At 36.0% G+C, this 21,655-nt stretch overlaps 1 protein-coding gene across 4 annotated transcripts in view; it reads left to right on the forward strand.

The window, feature by feature from the left end:
• Positions 1-2,018: 2,018 nt before the first annotated feature.
• The window catches only part of LOC126821183 (uncharacterized), a 115,221-nt gene continuing 95,584 nt past the window's right edge, over positions 2,019-21,655 (forward strand). For 3 of the 4 annotated variants that reach the window (XM_050549586.2, XM_050549587.2, XM_056101396.1), the window contains exon 1: positions 2,021-2,272. The gene's annotated coding sequence lies outside the window, so the exon portion shown is untranslated. Of the gene's footprint in view, positions 2,273-21,655 lie in introns of all 4 variants that reach the window. The other variant, XM_056101397.1, reaches the window with a different exon arrangement.

Below are 21,655 nucleotides of genomic sequence, written 5' to 3' on the forward strand. Positions count from 1 at the left end.
CTATCGTTTTTAGAAATATTGCAGTAATTTTAACAATAATCATTGGATTTTAACTTTCGATGCATTTTGGCATAGCCGGAGACGGGGCACATAGCTACGCTACTTTTGATTTTTGATTTTCGGCAAATCTTCGCAGATATTAGGCGCTAAATTTAGAAAATTTAAATTTTTACAAAAAACTTTTTTATTTATGAATATTTTTTAATCGTGTTTTACACAAATATAACGAGTCCTCTGACTTGGGCAAAAATGTGAAAATTTTTTGTCTCGGTAATTTTCCTTGGCCCCCATTGGCTAATTCAGTTTTTCAGTCCTAGATTAATTATTTATTGTTCGATTTGTATAAAACAAAGTTCATATGCCCCGTTGTCTCAATTGTCATTTTTTTTGTTACCAATAGTGTTATCTGTCGGCACCGGAAGTGGCGTAAATTGACAAAAAACTACAATTTTGACAGTTAGGTACCATTTTTCGAAAGCAAATATTATTTTTTTCAAATCTGGTATAACTGAAATTGTGCGCCCTTTAAAGGCGCACAAAATGTTGGGACCATTTTTTTTAATTTCGATTCCGTTTTCGGGCTATTTCGATTAAAAGGTGAAAAAAGGTGTAAAATTAAGCTATTTACAACCCATTCAGCGTTTTCATATTTTAAAATATTACTTCGTAACTTTCATAAACTCGTAGCAATAATCTATACGGAGAGAATGTATGTGAAAATTAATTTGTAATATGCGCAGTTGCCGAGAAATGGGCAATTTTGCATGAGTCACTTTTTACGCTAGTTTGCCTGTAAAAGAGTCAATTATTATTCGATTTTCATAAAAGTGACACCATTTGATGTGTAATGTCAATTTTAACTAGGTCAAACCAATTTAACATTTTCAATATCACCGGAAATGACGTAATTTGGGCAAAAATTGTATTTATAGCCTTCGAAACCAGTAATTTATTCAAATGAGTCATATTTGTTATTTGTTTAAAATTTTGATATTTGATTCAAATCAACTAATACAATGAACCCTTACGATCATATAGATATCACAAAATGGTTTCTAACTTGTTCAGTTGCGGAGAAATAGGCAATTTTCAACAGGTCACTTTTTAAGGTTTTTTTGTCAAAAAAAGTGTCAATTATTATTCGATTTTCATGAAATTTTCACTGTGTGATACATAATGCCATTTACGATATCATACAAGTAATTTAAGATTTTCATTATCACAGGAAGTAACGACATTTTGGCAAAAACTGTATTTTTAGCCTTCAAAACAGATATTTTATTCAAATGAATCAGATTTGTAATGTTTTTAAAATTATGATATTTGATTCCAATCAACAAATAGAATGAACTCATTCGATCATACAGATACCTCAAAATGGTTTCTAACTTGTACGGTTGCAGAGAAATAGGCGATTTTCTACAAGTCATTTTTCAAGGTTTTTGGTCTATAAAGGTGGCAATTATTATAGGATTTACATAAAATTTTCAACATGTGATGATGCTATTTCTGATTTCATAAACCAATTTAACATTTTCATTATCACCGGAAGTAATGTAATTTTGACAGGATCACTGACATGTAGCAAATGAATTGATTGCTGGATTTGGTTGTTTCTGCGTCCATTTTATTTCATGTGTGCAATGCTTATGTGGAAACCTGTTTAACGGTTTCATTGGTACCGGAAGTGACATAAGTTCAAGGGTAACGTGGCACCGGTGAAACCCGTCATTACTGCTTCGCAGTTCTAGTTTTTAAATTAAAATTGATACAAGTTTCATGGTAGCCTTCACTGTCTGAATGAAAGATAGTGGTGGGGTGGGGCGAGTAATGTCAAAATACGTGTCTTAATACGAAATTCCAGTTATTATTGTGTCATACAGTACTGGAAGGTGGGTTTCTATGGATCTTTAAATCTACTTGTTATTTTCTGGCACATTCATGATGACATATTTTAGAAGAGATAAGAGCATTTTTATTTTAAGCAAAGAAATGGGTTACTTAAAATAGACTACTTTCAATTCATTTTATTTATCGAAGGCTCGGATTAGCCCATAGCGTGCACGTGATTTCACTGAAGTCATGGTCATCTAGCGAATTTGTAAGTGACGGCCAGCTTGATTCGCAGAGGACTTGATCTTGGCTTTATCACGGATGTCGCCAAGTAATCCCGATTGGACGTAATTCTTACTCGCCACGTGGGTTTCCTTTTCCTGAAGTTGAAGTGTTCCTGTCATGCGCCATCAGCTTTTACGACACACTCAAGAATTGGGTATGTATGTTGCAATTCAATTCTCTTGCACTAGCCTAATTGATACTAAGAGAATTCATTGACTGGCTAAGTGTTGGTAGCTAAGTCTCTAACTCAATATCATCCAAAATCTTCAACATTGAAAACACGAATTATTTGTCAAATTAAATCAACATTCATGTTGTGATCTTACCGGAAAAGATGGGCTTTTGATATCCAATATTTCAGACAAAATAAACATTTTACCATTGGTACACGAATCGTGTACCATAATGCGCTTCAGCCCCAGTTGTATCAAGAGATTCGAGGGACGAGGCTAGACACATTGCACCAAATCAAACGGCGTATGTAGACCGGAATAACCAGACGCTAGAAATTTGCACTCGCTTGAGACTGCTGGCTTATTTCGCCGAACATAACTGATTTGAAATTGGAGTAAAAACGGAAACCATTGAATGTAAATCAGTTTATATACATTCATATTACAGTATTATATGCGTTGCGACCCACTTTTGTCAATTTCTAGGTCCCATTAAATGTTAGCGATTAAGCTCCTTTAATGTAGACAGCTTAGCAAAATGAATGTCAAGCAATCCTCCAGGCCGGATCAGGCGCTATCATTTGTAGTATTAGTAAATCACTATGATTTGCATCTTAAAGTAGCTAAGTCTCTAACTCATTATCATCCAAAATCTTCAACATTGAAAACACGATTTATTTGTCAAATTAAATCAACATTCATGTTGTGATCTTACCGGAAAAAGATGGGCTTTTGATATCCAATATTTCAGACAAAATAAACATTTTACCATTGGTACACGAATCGTGTACCATAATGCTCTTCAGCCCCAGTTATATCAAGAGACTCGAGGGACGAGGCTAGACACATTGCACCAAATCAAACGGTGTATGTAGACTGGAATAACCAAACGCTAGAAATTTGCACTCACTTGAGACTGCTGACTTATTTCGCCGAACATAACTGATTAGAAATTGGAGTAAAAACGGGAACCATTGAATGTAAATCAGTTTATATACATTCATATTACAGTATTATATGCGTTGCGATCCACTTTTGTCAATTTCTAGGTCCCAAATGTTAGCGATTTAGCTCCTTTAAGCATCTTGCTTGATCTTGCTCTACATAGTACATGCAACCTAGTTCAGCTCTGAGCGTAGGTCTCATTTCACTCGGCCTGTTGTGCCACTCATACTGGTTCTATCGTGGTAAGCAAGGTCTTATTTTCTCACTAAGGTGTTCATTTATATTGTTCAGGCGTTCACTGGGAGTGACACACGACCGTTTAGCAGTAAAAAGTTGCCCAGTAAGATTGACTGGGGCGGATCTCAGTTTCGACAAAGATTCAATAGAAGAGTTCCTGAACGTACAGGCCGAGTGAAATGAGACCTACGTCCAGAGCTGAACTACATGCAACTTATCTTTAAAGTAGCTAAATCTTTAACTCAATATCATCCAAAGTCTTACACGTTGAAAATACAAATTATTTGTCAATTCAAAACAACATTGATGTGATCTTACCAGGAAAAGGTAGGCTTCTGATATCCAATATTTAAGACACAATAAACATTTTACCATTGGTATACGAATCGTGTACCATATTCTTTCAGCGTCATTTGTAACAAGTGACCAGAAAGAACGAGGCTAGACATATTCCACAACTCATGTCAAATCCATATCTTATCCCCAACCTATAACTGGCAGACAACAGACAATGTCTGCTAGAAGTAACCAAAAACTAGCATATAGTTCAAAATATTCTCCTCTTTGCACAATGAATTGATCTGCTCTAATCACGTGGTCAATTCTGTCCACTGGTTGCCGTCGATACTGATTTATAGTAGAAAACACAGAATATAACAAAACGAAACGAAATAAAATATTAATAGTAGTTTGAACCTTACAATTCACCCTGAAGTTAGTAGTGTACCAGGATAATGTTTATATTTTATGAAAGATAATAAATTGTTCTTTCAAATGGTATGTGATAATATACTTGGAATTTGATTTTTCATATTGCATTCCACTGCGACAAGACAGCATCCTATATCAATATGGCCTTGAAGTCTGCTACCCAGTGATGGGATTTCAAAATTTTAGTTGTCGGACATTTTCTTTCCCGAAAATAAAGGGACATTTAAGCAGGTGTTTTCAAACCACAATTAAGAATATTCAAATTCATACATAATAAAAAAAATTAGGTCACCTCGTTATTTTTCATATTTGATTCCCGTATGGTATTCAAATTTATGTCAATAATATTCCTACAAAATTACATGACATCGTAATACCATAGAATGAAAGCGTGCTGACTACTGCCCATCCGTACCGGTTTCAAATTCCCCCCCAAATTACCATATTTTTCAGGTTATCAGTTGATACATTTTTCAGCAAAGTCCGGCATTCGTCTCATACTCCATTTCGATTTATATACGGAAGGTAAAAAAAATGACATCCCGAAATTTATTTGATCGAAAACCGTAGTAAACGTTGCTCTAATACAACGAGCGAGTGATACCAACTGCTAAATAGCCTAATCCCATTCGACTCTAAGCACGCGCTGTCGTCTAAAACAATTACCGTAATTACTTACGTTATTCCAATCGAAATATTTGTCAACATTTCTTTGCGTGTTTATTTATTTATTTAAAAACATAAACCCCATTCAAAATATGATCATAAATCCGACAATATGCCATCAAAATAGAATCTTTTCTCCCGACATCAGACGTATTAGATTCGGCACGTTTACACCTCTTAATTCCACGTGTCTCGCGAGATTTCTACTTTCATTTTGCGTGTGTGTGAAATAGCTTTATTTAACTTCGGCTTCCACTGAAGAAATATCACAGACAAGTTATCGGACACAATGTTTTTGTTGTTGTTTATTAAAGATTTAACGTTCAACACAATGTATATTGATTTGGGGTGTTATTATACTAATAGCATATGTGACATATATGACTAATGTTTACGGCCGACATCAAGGATATTAAAACGTGAGACAATGGAGAAATCACGGGTTAATCACATAGATTAAGTTTATTGGATTGATATATAGTCCGACAAAGGAGAAGCAATGACTTCTGTTCAGGATTGAATTGATGAATTGTTCGACAAAGAATTAAGTCAGCCAATCAAGGCAGATTAAGTAGTTAATCAAGGTAGGTGTATAGACGGCATAAAACAATAATTACTTTCAAGATCACTTAATTACCTAATCAATCCAGCCTATTAATCAACGATAATCGGGTTGAGTGGTAGTTATAAACTCAGTACACTATATTAATTTTGGAATTTTGAATATTATTTACCATGTCTTGATGTCCGATTGGGCATATTCCTGGTAGGACAATTTAGGACATTTGGAAAATAGCGCCGGACATGTCCGGAATATACGGGCAAAATCCGAACACTGCTGATACCCCACCCCTCTTATACCATATAATTCACTCTGTAGGTATTAATGTGCCAGAAAAATGTTTATATTTTATAAAGGATAATAAATTTCTCTTTTAAATGGTATATGATATTATACTTGGAATTTGATTTTTCATATAGCTTTTCGTTGCCGAAAATGACAGCATCCCGTATAAATACCGTCTCAAGGTTTACTACCCCACCCCTCTTATACCTTACAATTCACCCTGTAGATATTAATGTGCCAGGAAAATGATTACATTTTCTGAAAGATAATATATTCCTCTATTAAATGGCATGTTATAATATACATGGAATTTGATTTTTCATACAGAATTTTGCTGATGCAGATGACAGCATCCTATATTAATATAGGGCTGGGGCTATTTGCCACATGTGGTAAGACAATCCGGAGACTATTTGCCACATGTGGCAAGTATCGTACCGCAATTATCAACCAATTTTAATAAAACTTACAGATAACGATAACATTAATAATATCTCAAGAGTAGGCAAAATTTCGACCACTTCCGGTTAGGGGTTTCCGAGATATCGGGTTACCACACTTTTTATGTGGCACGGCTACAGACCAAAATTATCAACAGATTTCCATGAAACTTAAAGAATATGATAACATTACTAATATCTCAAAGTAGCCAAAATTTCGACCACTTCCGGTTAGCGGTTTCAAAGATATCAGGTTACCACACTTTTAATGTGGCACGGCTACAGAACGCAATTACAAACCGATTTCAATGAAACTTGCAGATTATAATTACATTAATAATATCTCAGAGTAGGCAAAATTTCGACAACTTCCGGTTAGCGGTTTCCGAGATATCAGGTTACCACACATTTCATGTGGCACGGCTACAGACTGCAATTACCAACCGATTTCAATGAAACTTGCAGATTATAATTTCATTAATAATATCTCAGAGTAGCCAACATTTTGACCACTTCCGGTTAGCGGTTTCCGAGATATCAGGTTACCACACATTTCATGTGGCACGGCGACAGGCCGCAACTACCAACCTATTTCAATGAAACTTGCAGATAATAATTTCTTTAATAATATCTCAGAGTAGGCAATCTGCAAGTTTTATTGAAATTGGTTGGCAGTTGCGGTCTGTAGCCGTGCCACATGAAATGTGTGGTAACCTGATATCTCGGAAACCGCTAACCGGAAGTGGTCGAAATTTTGGCTACTCTGAGATATTATTAAGGTTATCATAATCTGCCAGTTTCATTGAAATCGGTTGATAATTGTGGTCTGTAGCCGTGCCACATGAAATGTGTGGTATTTAACCTGATATCTCGGAAACTGCTAACCGGAAGTACCAGAAACTTTGCCTACTTATTACTAATGTCATTATAATCTGCAAGTTTCATTGAAATCTGTTGATAGTTGCATTCTGTAGCCACACCACATGAAATGTGTGGTAACTTGATATCTCGGAAACCGCTAACTGGAAGTGGTCGAAATTTTGCCTCCTCTGAGATATTATTAATGTTATCATATTCTGTAAGTTTCATTGAAATCGGTTGATAATTGTGGTCTGTAGCCGTGCCACATGAAATGTGTGGTAACCTGATATCTCGGAAACCCTTAACCGGAAGTGGTCGAAATTTTGCCTACTCTTGAGATATTTTTAATGTAATAATATTCTGCAAGTTTCATTGAAATCGGTTGGTAATTGCGGTCTGTAGCCGTGCCACATGAAATGTTTGGTAACCTGATATCTCGGAAACCGCTAACCGAAGTGGTCAAAATGTTGGCTACTCTAAGATATTATTAATGTAATTATAATCTGCAAGCTTCATTGAAATCGCTTGGTATTTGCGGCCTGTCGCCTGGTCACATGAAATGTGTGGTTACCTGATATCTCGGAAACCCCTAACCGGAAGTGGTCGAAATTTTGCCTACTCTTGAGATATTTTTAATGTAATAATATTCTGCAAGTTTCATTGAAATCGGTTGGTAATTGCGGTCTGTAGCCGTGCCACATGAAATGTGTGGTAACCTGATATCTCGGAAACCGCTAACCGAAGTGGTCAAAATGTTGGCTACTCTAAGATATTATTAATGTAATTATAATCTGCAAGCTTCATTGAAATCGCTTGGTATTTGCGGCCTGTCGCCGTGCCACATGAAATGTGTGGTAACCTGATATCTCGGAAACCGCTAACCGGAAGTGGTCAAAATGTTGGCTACTCTGAGATATTATTAATGTAATTATAATCTGCAAGTTTCATTGAAATCGGTTGGTAATTGCAGTCTGTAGCCGTGCCACATGAAATGTGTGGTAACCTGATATCTCGGAAACCGCTAACCGGAAGTGGTCAAAATGTTGGCTACTCTGAGATATTATTAATGTAATTATAATCTGCAAGTTTCATTGAAATCGGTTGGTACAGTATGGAGATCGTGAAAGTTTGACCAAACATGATTATCGTGTCGTTTTTTGTTGAAAATTGCCACGATAAATAACTCAGTGTAGCAGTCGCTATCGTGTGCCACGATAGGCCTCGGTGTAATTTTTTTATGTAAAATTAGCAATATTTATCAGCCATAAAAAATTGATGTCAAAATGATATACTGCCACGATGTTCAATCAAACAGGCTTCTAAATAATAAAATAAACAGAATTATGGCTGTACCGATACATTACTTTATCAATATGTTCGACATTTTTAAGACTTGCATCGATCGACTATTTCAAACTCATTCAAATTATGAAAATTACAAAATTTTCACACATAGATGCTGGTCTTACCGTGGGCGAAAGTTTTGTCCATCGAAATAGCCATTTCCATTCTGACGAATAAGTCACACAATGCATTTTAAATTGATAAATCACACCTGAACAAGTAATATATCTTCGGGTTTAAATCACAAATGAGTTAAATGCCTTCATGTCCTGTTTTTAAGCACACATAGCAAGAAGTCACCGTCAACCTTGCTGAACACGTGTACATTAACACGTATCACAGTCTAGTCCGGGAGCCCAGTGAGATTTAATCAAAATATTGAGTCCAAAAGGTTTGAGGTCTACAACACATGTTTTACCCCTAGATCATTTTGGAAAGCCAAGTCTTAAGTTTTGTAACCTGTGCATATACCTGGGAGCGCTCCCCCTAACCCTCCGATATTTAATGGGAGTTAAAATTCAATGTCCATCTACAATTTTTTTGCAAGAGTTTGACACTTAACACTAAGAAACAGAATGTATGACTTAAGAGCATACAATGTTGTGCTAATTCTTCTTAAGAGCTTAATTGATTAGCACTAATTAGTGACCGTAATTAAAATTTAGAGTCCATAACTGAAACAAAGCCTAAAAAAGCTAGCTAACCAAGTCATGAAACCAAAAATATCACTTTTTAAGAGCCACAAAAGTTGAACAAACCTTGTTTAAGACTCGTTCAAAGGTGACAAAGGTCAATAACAAATGACCGTAATTAAAATTTAGAGTCCATAACTGAAACAAAGCCTAAAAGATAGCTAACCAAGTCAGGAAACCAAAAATATCATTTAAGAGCGACAAAAGTTGAACAAACCTTGCTTAAGAGTGATTCAAAGGTGACAAGGGTCAAAGGTCAAATTTTAGGTCACATAATGACGTTTGAGTGGATTTGATTAAATTATCTTGTCCGGGATTATTTTTCTTTCTAACACCATTTCTATGAGTTTCACTGCACAAAATGACTGCTAAAGAGCATGAAATGCTGTACTAATGCTACTTAAAAGCTAATTAATTAGCATTAATTTGTGACCAAAATTAAAATTTAGAGTCCATAGCTGAAACAAAGCCTAAAAGCTAGCTAACCAAGTCAGGAAGCCAACAAGATCACTTAAGAGCGACAAAAGTTAAACAAACTTGGCGTAAGACTGGTGACAAAGGGCATATTTTGGGCCACATTATGACCAATCAAACTGCTTATCTCTGCTGATCCTATACATAAAATGTGCATCTTCGAACTCCATCAAGCCATTCACATAATCAACACCTACACCAAGTTTAAAAATTCTACCTCAAATAGAAGAAGAGTTATTTGAGAAGGAGGGCCCGAGGGGCGCCCATTTTGTCTGTCAATTATGGGCCGATTTTCACGAAATTCGAACTCGGCCATCCTTAGGGTGTAACGGTGATATAATAATACGGTTTTTATACGCCCACATTGAAATGTGGTTGTATATTGTCGTCGCCCCTGTCCGTCTGTCCGTCGGCCCTGCATCCACAATTGCTTGTGGACGCTCTAGAGGCTAAAGTTAATATCCGATTGACTTTAGATTTATATACAGTGTTTAAGGCCATGAAACGAAGAAGCCTATTGATTTTCAGCGATTTCCGATAATTACTGCCAGAGTTAGGGCCCTTGATCACTTCAAAAAATCTTGTGGACGCTCTAGAGGCTAAAGTTAATATCCGATTGACTTTAAATTTATACACAGTGTTTAAGGTCATGAAGCAAAGAAGCCTATTGATTTTCAGTGATTTCCGATAATTACTGCCGGAGTTATAGCCCTTGATCACTTCAAAAAAACTTGTGGACGCTCTAGAGGTCAAAGTTAATATCCAATTGACGTTAAATTTATACACAGTGTTTAAGGTCATGAGACGGAGAAGCCTATTGATTTTCAGCGATTTCCAATAATTACTGCCAGAGTTATGGCCCTTGATCACTTCAAAAAATCTTGTGGACCCTCTACAGGCCAAAGTTAATATCCGATTGACTTTAAATTTATACACAGTGTTTAAAGTCATGGGACAATGAAGCCTATTGATTTTCAACGATTTCAGATAATTACTGCCAGACATATGGCCCTTGATCACTTTGAAAAATCTTGTGGATGCTCTAGAGGCTAAAGTTAATATCCGATTGACTTTAAATTTATACACAGTGTTTAAGGTCATGAGACAAACAAGTCGATTCATTTTCAGCGATTTTCTATAATTACTGCCAGAGTTATGGCCCTTGATCACTTCAAAAAATCTTGTGGACACTCTAAAGGCCAAAGTTAATATCCGATTGATTTTAAATTTATACACAGTGTTTAAGGTCATGAGACAAAGAATCCTATTAATTTTCAGCAATTTCAGATAATTACTGCCAGAGTTATGGCCCTTGATCACTTTGAAAAATCTTGTGGACGCTCTAGAGGCTAAAGTCAATATCTGATTGACTTTAAATTTATACACAGTGTTTAAGGTCATGAGACAAAGAAGTCGATTCATTTTCAGCGATTTTCTATAATTACTGCCATAGTTATGGCCCTTGATCACTTCAAAAAATCTTGTGGACACTCTAAAGGCCAAAGTTAATATCCGATTGATTTTAAATTTATACACAGTGTTTAAGGTCATGAGACGAAGAATCCTATTAATTTTCAGCAATTTCAGATAATTACTGCCAGAGTTATGGCCCTTGATCACTTTGAAAAATCTTGTGGACGCTCTAGAGGCTAAAGTCAATATCTGATTGACTTTAAATTTATACACAGTGTTTAAGGTCATGAGACGAAGAAGTCTATTCATTTTCAGTGATTTTCGATAATTACTGCCAGAGTTATGGCCCTTGATCAATTCAAAAAAATCTTGTGGACGCTCTAGAGGCCAAAGTTAATATCCGATTGACTTTAAATTTATACACAGTGCTTAAGGTCATGAGACGAAGTAGCCTATTGATTTTCAGCGATTTACGATAAGTACTGCCAGAGTTATGGCCCTTGATCACTTTGAAAAATCTTTTGGACACTCCAGAGGCTAAAGTTAATATCCGATTGACTTTAAATTTATACACAGTGTTTAGGGTCATGAGATAAAGTCGATTCATTTTCAGTGATTTTCGATATTTATTGCCAGAGTTATGGCCCTTGATCACTTTGAAAAATCTTGTGGACGCTCTAGAGGCCAAAGTCTATATCCGGTTGACTTTAAATTTATACACAGTGTTTAAGGTCACGAGACAAAGAAGTCTATTCATTTTCAGTGATTTTCGATAATTACTGTCACAGTTATGGCCCTTGATCACTTTGAAAAATCTTGTGACGCTCTAGAGGCTAAAGTTATCATCCGATTGACTTCAGATTGATACACAGAGTTTAAGAGCTTGAGACGAACAAGTATATTGATTTTCAATGAATTTTTATGACTTGAACAGCTAAATCCATGATATTGAAAAACCAAACAAATTCTAATGGTTTTCTGATAATTACTTGAATGTTTCATTACCGAAAGAAGTAAAAATATGCGACAACACTTGTTGACTGCCCGGACGATTTAGCTGCTGTGGGCATATGTTTCGTTGCCTGGCAACCTATCTTTTAAATCAGATAAAAATTATGACCTCTATAGGATGTAAATTCAACATATTCTTAAGTATGCTGCTTAGCGTTTCACTTTTGACACCTTAGATTAATATCATATACCATTTAAAAGAGAAATTTATTATCGTTCATAAAATATAAACATTTTCCTGGCACAATAATATCTACAGGGTGAATTATGCGGTATAAGAGGGGTGGGGTAACAGACCCGGAGATGGTATTTATACAGGATGCTGTCATTTGCGACAGCAAAAAGGTATATGAAAAATCAAATTCCAAGTATAATATCATATACCATTTAAAAGAGAAATTTATTATCGTTCATAAAATATAAACATTTTCCTGGCACAATAATGTCTACAGGGTGAATTATGTGGTATAAGAGGGGTGGGGTAACAGACCCGGAGACAGTATTTATACAGGATGCTGTCATTTGCGACAGCGAAAAGCTATACGAAAAATCAAATTCCATGTATAATGCCATATACCATTTAAGGGAGAAATTTATTATCGTTCATAAAAAATAAACATTTTTCTGGCACACTGATATCTTCTTTCCAAATCGTAAGGTATAAGAGGGGTGGGTTTGCCGACATTGATGCTGTCATTTGCATCAGCGAAATTCTGTATGGAAAATCAAATTCCATGTATATTATAACATACTTTCAGAAAAAGTAATCATTTTCTTGGCACATTAATATCTACAGGGTGAATTGTAAGGTATAAGAGGGGTGGGGGAACAAACCTTGAGACGGTATTTATACGGGATCCTGACCCAGAGATGGTATTTATACAAGATGTTGCATTTGTGGCAACGAAATGCTATATGAAAAATCAAATTCCAACTATAATATCATATACCATTTAAAAGAGAAAATTATTATCATTTATAAAATATAAACATTTTTCTGGCACATTAATATCTACAGGGTGAATTGTAAAGTATAAGAGGGGTGGGGTAGCAGGCTTCGAGGCCATAAAATATAAACATTATCCTGGTACACCACTAACTTCAGGGTGAATTGTAAGGTTCAAACTACTATTAATATTGTATGTATTTCGTTTCGTTTCTCTTTGTTATATTCTGTGTTTTCTACTATAAATCAGTATCGACGGCCTCCAGTGGACTGAATTGATCACGTGATTAGAGCAGATCAATCCATTGTGCAAAGAGGTGAATATTTTGAACTAAATTTATTCTTGTCTGCTAGTTTTTGGTTACTTCTAGCAGACATTGTCTGTTGTCTGCCAGTTATAGGTTATAGACTTGAATAACCAGACGCTAGAAATTGCTCTTCGGTTGAGACTCATGCCGTATTTCGCTGGACATAGCTGATTTGAAATTAAAGTCCAAACGGAAACATTTGAATGTAAATCAGTTTATATACAATTAGATTACATTATTATATGATGTGAGACCCATTTGGGTCAATTTCTAGGTCCAAAATATTGGCGATTTAGCTTTTTTAAATCAGTTTCGCACATTTATAGTCACTAATAAACGGTCATGTTGTACTTAATAAGCTATGACCGTTTAATCATCCATAAATAATACACTGAAAGAGTGGTTCAATGGTCAATTATTTGTCCGTATATAAACATGCACAGTTATCTGCCTGACTGCACCGTCCGTGAGATTTTCTGAAGTGAGCAGAATGTAGTCTCGCGCACGTGAATCTGGAGGTCGCAGCAAATATACATCATAAATAGCATTCCACGTGGTATTATACAAACATGTATTGGTATATAAAGCCAAGTAAAAATACACTCATTACGCGCTTCAACTTTCGTGTTTATTTATTAGAGAACGTGGGCAAAAATTTCTATTGCACTCTTTGATTTAATTTTTATACACCCACATGGAAATGTGGTTGTATATTGCCGTCGCCCCTGTCCGTTCGTCGGTCCATCTTTCTGTCCGAGAAAGTACATCCAGATTTTCCAGTGTGGTTTCCCCTTGTCAGTGATGCAGGATGGAGGGCCTGACAAGGACAGTTGTCTAGTCGTTCGGATGGGATGAAAAACTGAGGTCCTGTGTACACATTGGCGTGCACATAAAAGATCCCTTGGCAGTTGGAATTCGATATAAGATTAAGAGTAGGCCGTAGTGCCGCTGCCCGGGCAAAATTTCCCTCATAGCACACTGTATGGCGTATGCCCGTCTTCATTAGCCCAGTTTAGGAGTAGAACAGTAGGACGTTAAACCCCATTTCATTTCATTTCATTTCCGTCTTTCCATCCACAATTTCTTGTGAACACTCTACAGACTACATTTATTATCTGATTGTTTTGGAATTGATATATGTTGTTTGCATTAGTGAAATAAAGAAGCCTATTTAATTTCAATAACTTCCGTTAATTTCTTCTGGAGTTTCACTTCGTTGCACTTTGTGAACGCTCTAACAACTAAAGTTATCAACCCAGGGTTCGAATTTTATTTTTAACACCAAAAGCAATTTTTTGCTTGTTATTTTTAAAATTAGAAGCAAAAACAAAGTGTAACAAGCAAAAATTTCAATAGTTGTAATTAAACCTTTTTAATTCAAATTTACATAAAGTTAACACATTTTATTGCCTGCTGCCAAATGGAACAGAATTTGGTCGTTTGGACCTTTGTCCATTCAACCACCACTTGTTTACAAATGGTCTCGGGTTGAAGTCATTTAATGGTGGACCTTCCAGGTCAATTCTCATTAACATGTCCACAGTACTATTGGACAGTCTACACCTCCAGTCACTTTTTATACGTTTCATCGTAGAAAAACCTCTTTCACATGATGCATTTGACAGTGGAAAACAACTGGTAAGATGAATCACTTTCATAATGTTGCTATAATTGTTATTGACATCTTCCTGACTGACTCTTTGCCAAACAGCAAGGGGATGATAAGCTCTAAAATGAGTATTTCTGGTCATATAAAACTTTAAATCTGACCATTCAGTGATTACAGAATCAGTATTACAAATATTTTGCAGAACATGCTGAAAGTGCTGGATAATATACTTTAGGTCTAAATTACCATAATGATATAAGGCTGGTAAGTCATTTTCAGCAGGCCAGTTCTTATGGTCAAAAATTTGAGCAGCAGTGAAAACTGATTTCCCACCTAAAATATCTTCGAATCGACTTTTACAACAATCAATAATTTTATTGAGAATGCCATTTATCTGGTCCATAACACTCAACAGAGTTTGGCCCTTGTAGGAATTTCCACTCACATCATTATTAAATGATTGTAACTGAGCACCTGGATGATCTATCATCTGCTGGAGAGAAATCTGTGTGGATTTGATTTTAGTCACAGCACTGCTGACATCAATGTCATCACGTTGAAATAGTAAGCTTACTCTACTGACCTCAGATAGGACATCTTTAATGAAATAGAGATACCATATAAATTTAAATTGCGTAAGCCTTTTGATGTAGCCTTGAGTTTTAGCTCTATCTTCTCCTTTATTGGTGTTGTCTGATGCATAATTAGACATATGAGTCAAAATAACTCCCCAGCTATTCAAAAGTTTGGTGACTGCTTGAAGTTTGTGTTCAACCCATCTTGTCCCATTAGCTTTTGTTGGTTTGGAGAAATGTTCATCCATTATCTCTGCAATGTCTGTAGCCTCTTTATTCCTTTTTGCAGAGCCCTGATAAAAATGGTAGACATTCTGCAAACCTTCAATTATATTGTTCATATAAGTATCATTAAATGCATCTTTTACTGCTAGTTCTAACAGATGTGCTAGACACCAGACAGATACTATATAATCTGCATTAGCCTCTTCTTTCAACAAGCTTATAACTCCTCTCCTTTGGCCCATCATAACATTTGCACCATCAGAACAGAAGCCTATCAATTTCTGTTTATAATTTGGCACTCCCAAGCTTTTAAAGGTAGTGTTGATTGCTACCAATATTCCTGTTGCTTTTGTAGTAGGAGGTTGTTCCAGTTTGACATATCTTATCTTGGGGTAGAAGTTTTCTAAAACTTTTACCATAATCAATTCTTTTTCCACTTCTGTCCTATCAGTTGAACCGTCACAAAAGATGCTAATGTAATCAGCCTTTGTCAACAATTCTTTCAATCCTTCAGAATAACTATCAGCTATTACTGAAACAAAATTCTTTACAGCTTTATCATTATAGTAACCCTTTCCAATGTTAGCATCATTAAAATTTTGAAGTTCCACTAAATCTCTAAAATCATTGAAAGGCCTTTCTTTTTTTACCAAATAATAAGATGTTCTAAACAATTTGTCCATTTTAATAAGCTCATCTTCACTCAGCTTCTTAAAGGCTGTTTCAATTAGGGGAAGCTGGTCTTTTTTAGTGATATCAATAGCAAGTTTGGCCTGAAATGCCCTATCATGACTGATTGATTTCTTGTGTTGCTGGACGGATTCTTTCTTTACTCTTTGACTACCTGTGACAAAAGAAGAATTTCTGTCACTGCTATAACCTTTACAAACAGTGCACCAAATTTCACAAACAATGTCTGTATTGGTTCCATCATCATTCTGTTTGACCTTATAGCCAATATCAATGTTCATATCATGCATCCATTTCTTGACACTTGCCTGAGGAATCATTGACTTAATTTTTTTACTAGGTGACTGTACCAGGTTTTCATTGTTATCTTCGCATTCCTGGCTATGTGTATTTTCTTGGTTTTTGCGTTTAAAAAATGCAGTGATCATCGTTTACACGAAATACTACGGTAGTAGTAATTTCGTAGTATTTTCGTTACGGACGAGTAAGCCGTGGGAAATGACCTTTTCACCTTCCCACGGTCAATATAGTTAGGTATAACATGATTGGTCGATAATATCACATGGTTTTAGTTTTGCATATATTATTTGTCGGATGATGTGTTGTTATTTCATTGGTTAAGTTACGCGTGGGCGATTATTTCCGTACTCTTCGTTGAGACTCGGGTGTACTCAGAGTTTGTTCAAGGGAAGTAAGTCTTACCGAGACCCAGTCTAAACACAAGAAAATGGTGTCGTACGTGAAATTTTGTCGTAAACGCTTTCAATCTATTCGAAGAGTTCAGCTATAGAAAAACTAAAGTATTAAAATATTCTTTTTAATCAAAATTACGTAGACGCAAAACTTTGCGTTATAGTATAAATCTAACACGCTATTTTCTTATTTCAACACGCATTTTACGTCTTTGCGTTCGCTAATTTCGAAGCCTGCAACCGATCTGTATGAAATTTATATGCATCATTTAAATTAGTGAAACAAAGAAGCCTATGGAATTTCAGCAATTTCCGTTTATTACATCTAGAGTTATGGCCCTTGTTTCACTTTGTTGAATCATGTGAACGCTCTAATGACAACAGTTATCATCCGATCTGTTTGAAATTGATATGCATCATTTAAATTAGTGAAACGAAGAAGCCTATTGAATTTCAGCAATTTCCGTTATTTACGCCTTAAGTTATGGCCCTTGTGTTACTTTGTTGAACGTTCGAACGACAAAAGTTATCATCCGATCTGTATGAAATTTATATGCATTATTTGAATAAGTAAAACGAAAAAAACTGTCAAATTTCAACAATTTCTGTAGATTACTTCCAGAGTTACGGCCCTTGTTTTAGTTTTAAGAACCTTGTGAACCCTCAAACGACGAAAATTATAATGTCATCTGTATGAAATTGTCTATTAACCCTTTGGCAAGTAATACGACATATATGTCGTCGCCGACAGTGAGCTTAGCGACATATATGTCGCCAACGTCATACCTTAATTTAGATCAACTTTTCTGATTGCATACTAAAAGAAATCCCTCGAAGTATTGTCCAATGACAGGAATAGAAATTAAAGTTACTATTTTTAGCTCTTAGCCTCGTTTTAAATAACTATACTGGGGGTTTTCCATGGGTTTTCTTGTTGAAAGGTCAAGTACGTTCGATGTTGTCTGCTTAGACTGGATAACCCGTGCTAGGCCTATTGTCTGCTTTGTTGTCATTAGTGCAAGATGGCGACCTCCTGCTCTAAACGGCCACGGATGAACAAAAACTTAACATTAAATGCTGTCTTAGAAATTATTAATGATGAAAATGATGGGGATAGTGATAGTGGTAGTGATCTAGATCCACGAGACCTTGGAATGGAATCGGAAGAGGACGAAAATAGCGACGATGAAAATGTAAACAATCATCATAATTTGATGACAGATCACGGCGTTGTTGGGGCTGATGGCGATAATCACAGAGCGAAGAAGTGGAGTATTGTAACAAACAGTCATAGTGACAGGCCAGAAATTCATAACTTTTTGGGAAATAATGGGCCTACGTGGCAACCTCCAGAAGCACAGCCAGTGGAATACTTTGACCGTTTTTTTAGACCCACACAGCCTGCTGAACTTTCTTTGTGGGAGCTCATGATTGAACAAACTAATAAATATGTCCAGTTCTATTTGACGAAAAATCAAGTGCTACAACAACATTCAAAAGTTCATCTCTACAGACCCGTCACCCTTGACCAACTGCGAGCTTTCTTAGGATTACTGTTGAACTGCGGATTAGTGAAGAAGCATGGAATACACGAATACTGGAACACCAAATCTGCATCACAAGACACACCCATCTACAGAAAAATCTTCAAATTAGAAACTTTCAAACTGTTATTGAGGTTTTTTCATTTATCAGACAGTGAAACTGAACCGAAAAGAGGTAGTGCCAGTTATGATCCCACGTACAAGTTCAGACCTTTGTTGGATCATCTCAATAAAACATGGGCTTCTGAATACAACTTAGGAGAGAAGGTTAGCATCGATGAATCAATTGTGGGCTTCAAAGGTAGACACATCTTAGTGAATTACATCAGAATAAAAAAACACCACTAATGGGGTCCGAAAGAATACGTTTTGGCAGATTCACAGACAGGTTATGTTCACCAAATAATATATCACACCAACAATCTTCGAACCACAGACAAAGGACAGCCTTATGATATTTGTACCAAACTAATGCAGCTTCACTCAGGACTCTATCATCATCTTGTAGTTGATAATTATTATACATCAGTGCAATTATGTGATGATATGTTTGACAAACTTACTGGCACAGTGCGATCAAACAGGAAGAATCTCCCAGATGAAGCGAAAAAGACCATGAAAAAGAAGGGCGATCTTATTGAAATGAGAAGAGGCAACTTATTGGCGGTAAATTGGGTTGACAGGAAGCAAGTGAGATTACTTTCTACACACTCAGCTGCAGGGACCGTTGACAAAACCTCATTCGATCAAAAAGTAAATCGCATTCCGTTATGCGTTATTGATTATAATTCCGGAATGGGTGGAGTTGATCTTGCTGATATGATGACAGATCACTATGCCGCAGAGCTAAAAACATTAAAATGTTGGAAGAAAGTGGCTTTTCATTTGTTGGACAGATGCATGACCAATGCATATATTATTATACAAGACAAATCCAAATCTAGTGGGACGTCCAATAACCCATTTGAAATTTATAACTGGTGTAGTTAATATACTTAGTGGTGGCTATGCAGAGGAGCGTATAAGAGTGGGCAGACCAAGCATACTTCCACTAGCATCTAGAACTACTGAAAGGCATTTTATAGATTTCATACCAGAAAAAAACCGACTCAAATGTCAAGTCTGTGCTAGGAAAAGAAGTGTTTCGTGCAAAGGTACACGAGTAAGAACATGGTGCAGAGACTGTTGTGTTGGACTATGCTTGGGAGATTGTTTCCGCACCTTCCATTCTTGAAAATAAAGGTTGAACCAATATCAAATTATTTTATCATGATTAATTGCAATAACGGCTTTCATGATTATCGCGATAAATAACAGTATGGCGATTATATATTTTATCACGGGTGGCCAAATGGTTAATGAATAACTATTAGAAATACGCACATGTGTATGTTACACAACCCTAAATAGTGGATCCCATTCAAATAACAGAGGTTTTTTTAATTCAAAAACGTCGTAACATTACGATGTTATTTATATCATAATTTCATGACTCTGTGTTGTGGATAGGCTGTCACAGAACCATCAATGTACATTTCCGTCATTGTATTTCTTTCTAAAATCAATGACTGCTTAAAAGAGAAAATATCATTATATGTACTATTCATTATATAAATATATCAAATGAAAGTATTTTGCCAAAATGATAATGAAATTTTGAATATGAAACTAAACTACATTATGATAATGGTTTTAATCTTTGTTGTTTTATTTATTCAGTTCGAATACTGGACTAACCGAGTAGCGTTGACTTCTGAAATCCAAGTCTAAAGTAACGATTCTTTTTGCTGTATTGATGGGTGTCGGGCTCCAGACAATTCTCATTTCAGGAGTTCACATAGCTTAAATACTATTGTATTATCACTTATGTTCATGTACTATATCTCTGGTCAATATATCAGGCTAGAAAGGAAATGAAATGGGGTTTACAGCCTTCTCTAATTTTGAGTACATGGGACCTCGGTTGTTTGTCCCATCCGAATCATTAGACTCTGTTCCTAGCCAGGTCCTCCATCCTACACCACTGACAAGGGTAAATCACACTGTAAAATCCCAGGAAACTTTATTGGCCAATATTAGAGTCAAACCCCACTTCAACAGTATCGAAAAAATTTTGTTATTAATTACGTCCGGGTACATTATATTTATAGTTGATGCTAATAATTGTAGTTCGTTTGGGGAGGTTCTGGAAATTCTGATGATTGCATGGTCTGTCATTGAGTCAAGTGATGTGGTTTCTATGGTATGTGACAAAGAGTAGGGTTGTCCGTCCAACCTCATATGGGTTTTCTCCGGGTCCTCCAGTTTCCCCCCACTGCTAAATGCCCCTGCACGCTTGCGAATTATTGAAATAAATTTGAACCACGTGTCAGTACCGAAATGACATAGTTTGTGTCGAGGAGATGTTAAACTCCATTTCTCACTATATCTTTAGCACTGGCAATTATAGTAATCTATACGACCGATATCGTTTTGGCAGGTTGAATTAGAGAGGTTCTGCAACCAGTACGAACTACGACGTACTTCGTAAAAAAATATCAAATTAATCTAAATTTTAGTCTCCAAGAAGTCCATTGCAATGTGTTCTTATCAAATTCGAGATGATTCGACCTCGTGGCCGAGTGTCAAAAAAAAAAAAAAAAAAAATTCAAAGCACGGTACGAAATAACACGCGAACGGTCGTTCAGGTTACGCATCGGTTACCATGACCCGGAAACACGCGAACGGACTTCCGTTCTCGACCACCGAGCTATAATTTATAAACTAAAGGTTTCAGTTAAAATATTCCCTCCACTCCTACATTAAAACATATTACAATTATAAATAAATGCCTGAAAGATCCTTAAGTTCGCACCTGTCATTTTGGCGGTAGCAAATCAACTCGCGGACCCATCATACCTGGCAACGTCATACTCATTAGCCTATTTAGCGAACGAAAGTGCCAGATCAATCAACTGATTTCTATTGTTTTTATTTCTTAAATTAATCGTGATTGAGTAATATCAAATAAAAAACATACTTTTCAACAATGGATCTTCCGGTATTTACGTAATAGGTCAGAGGTGAAAATTCACACCGTGTCAATGACTTTGGCATTATTCCAATATTTTCACGTTGTCACTCACGGCTAATAA

This window comes from Patella vulgata, chromosome 5 (assembly GCF_932274485.2).
Source record: "Patella vulgata chromosome 5, xgPatVulg1.2, whole genome shotgun sequence".
Taxonomy (NCBI): Eukaryota; Metazoa; Mollusca; class Gastropoda; family Patellidae; genus Patella; species Patella vulgata.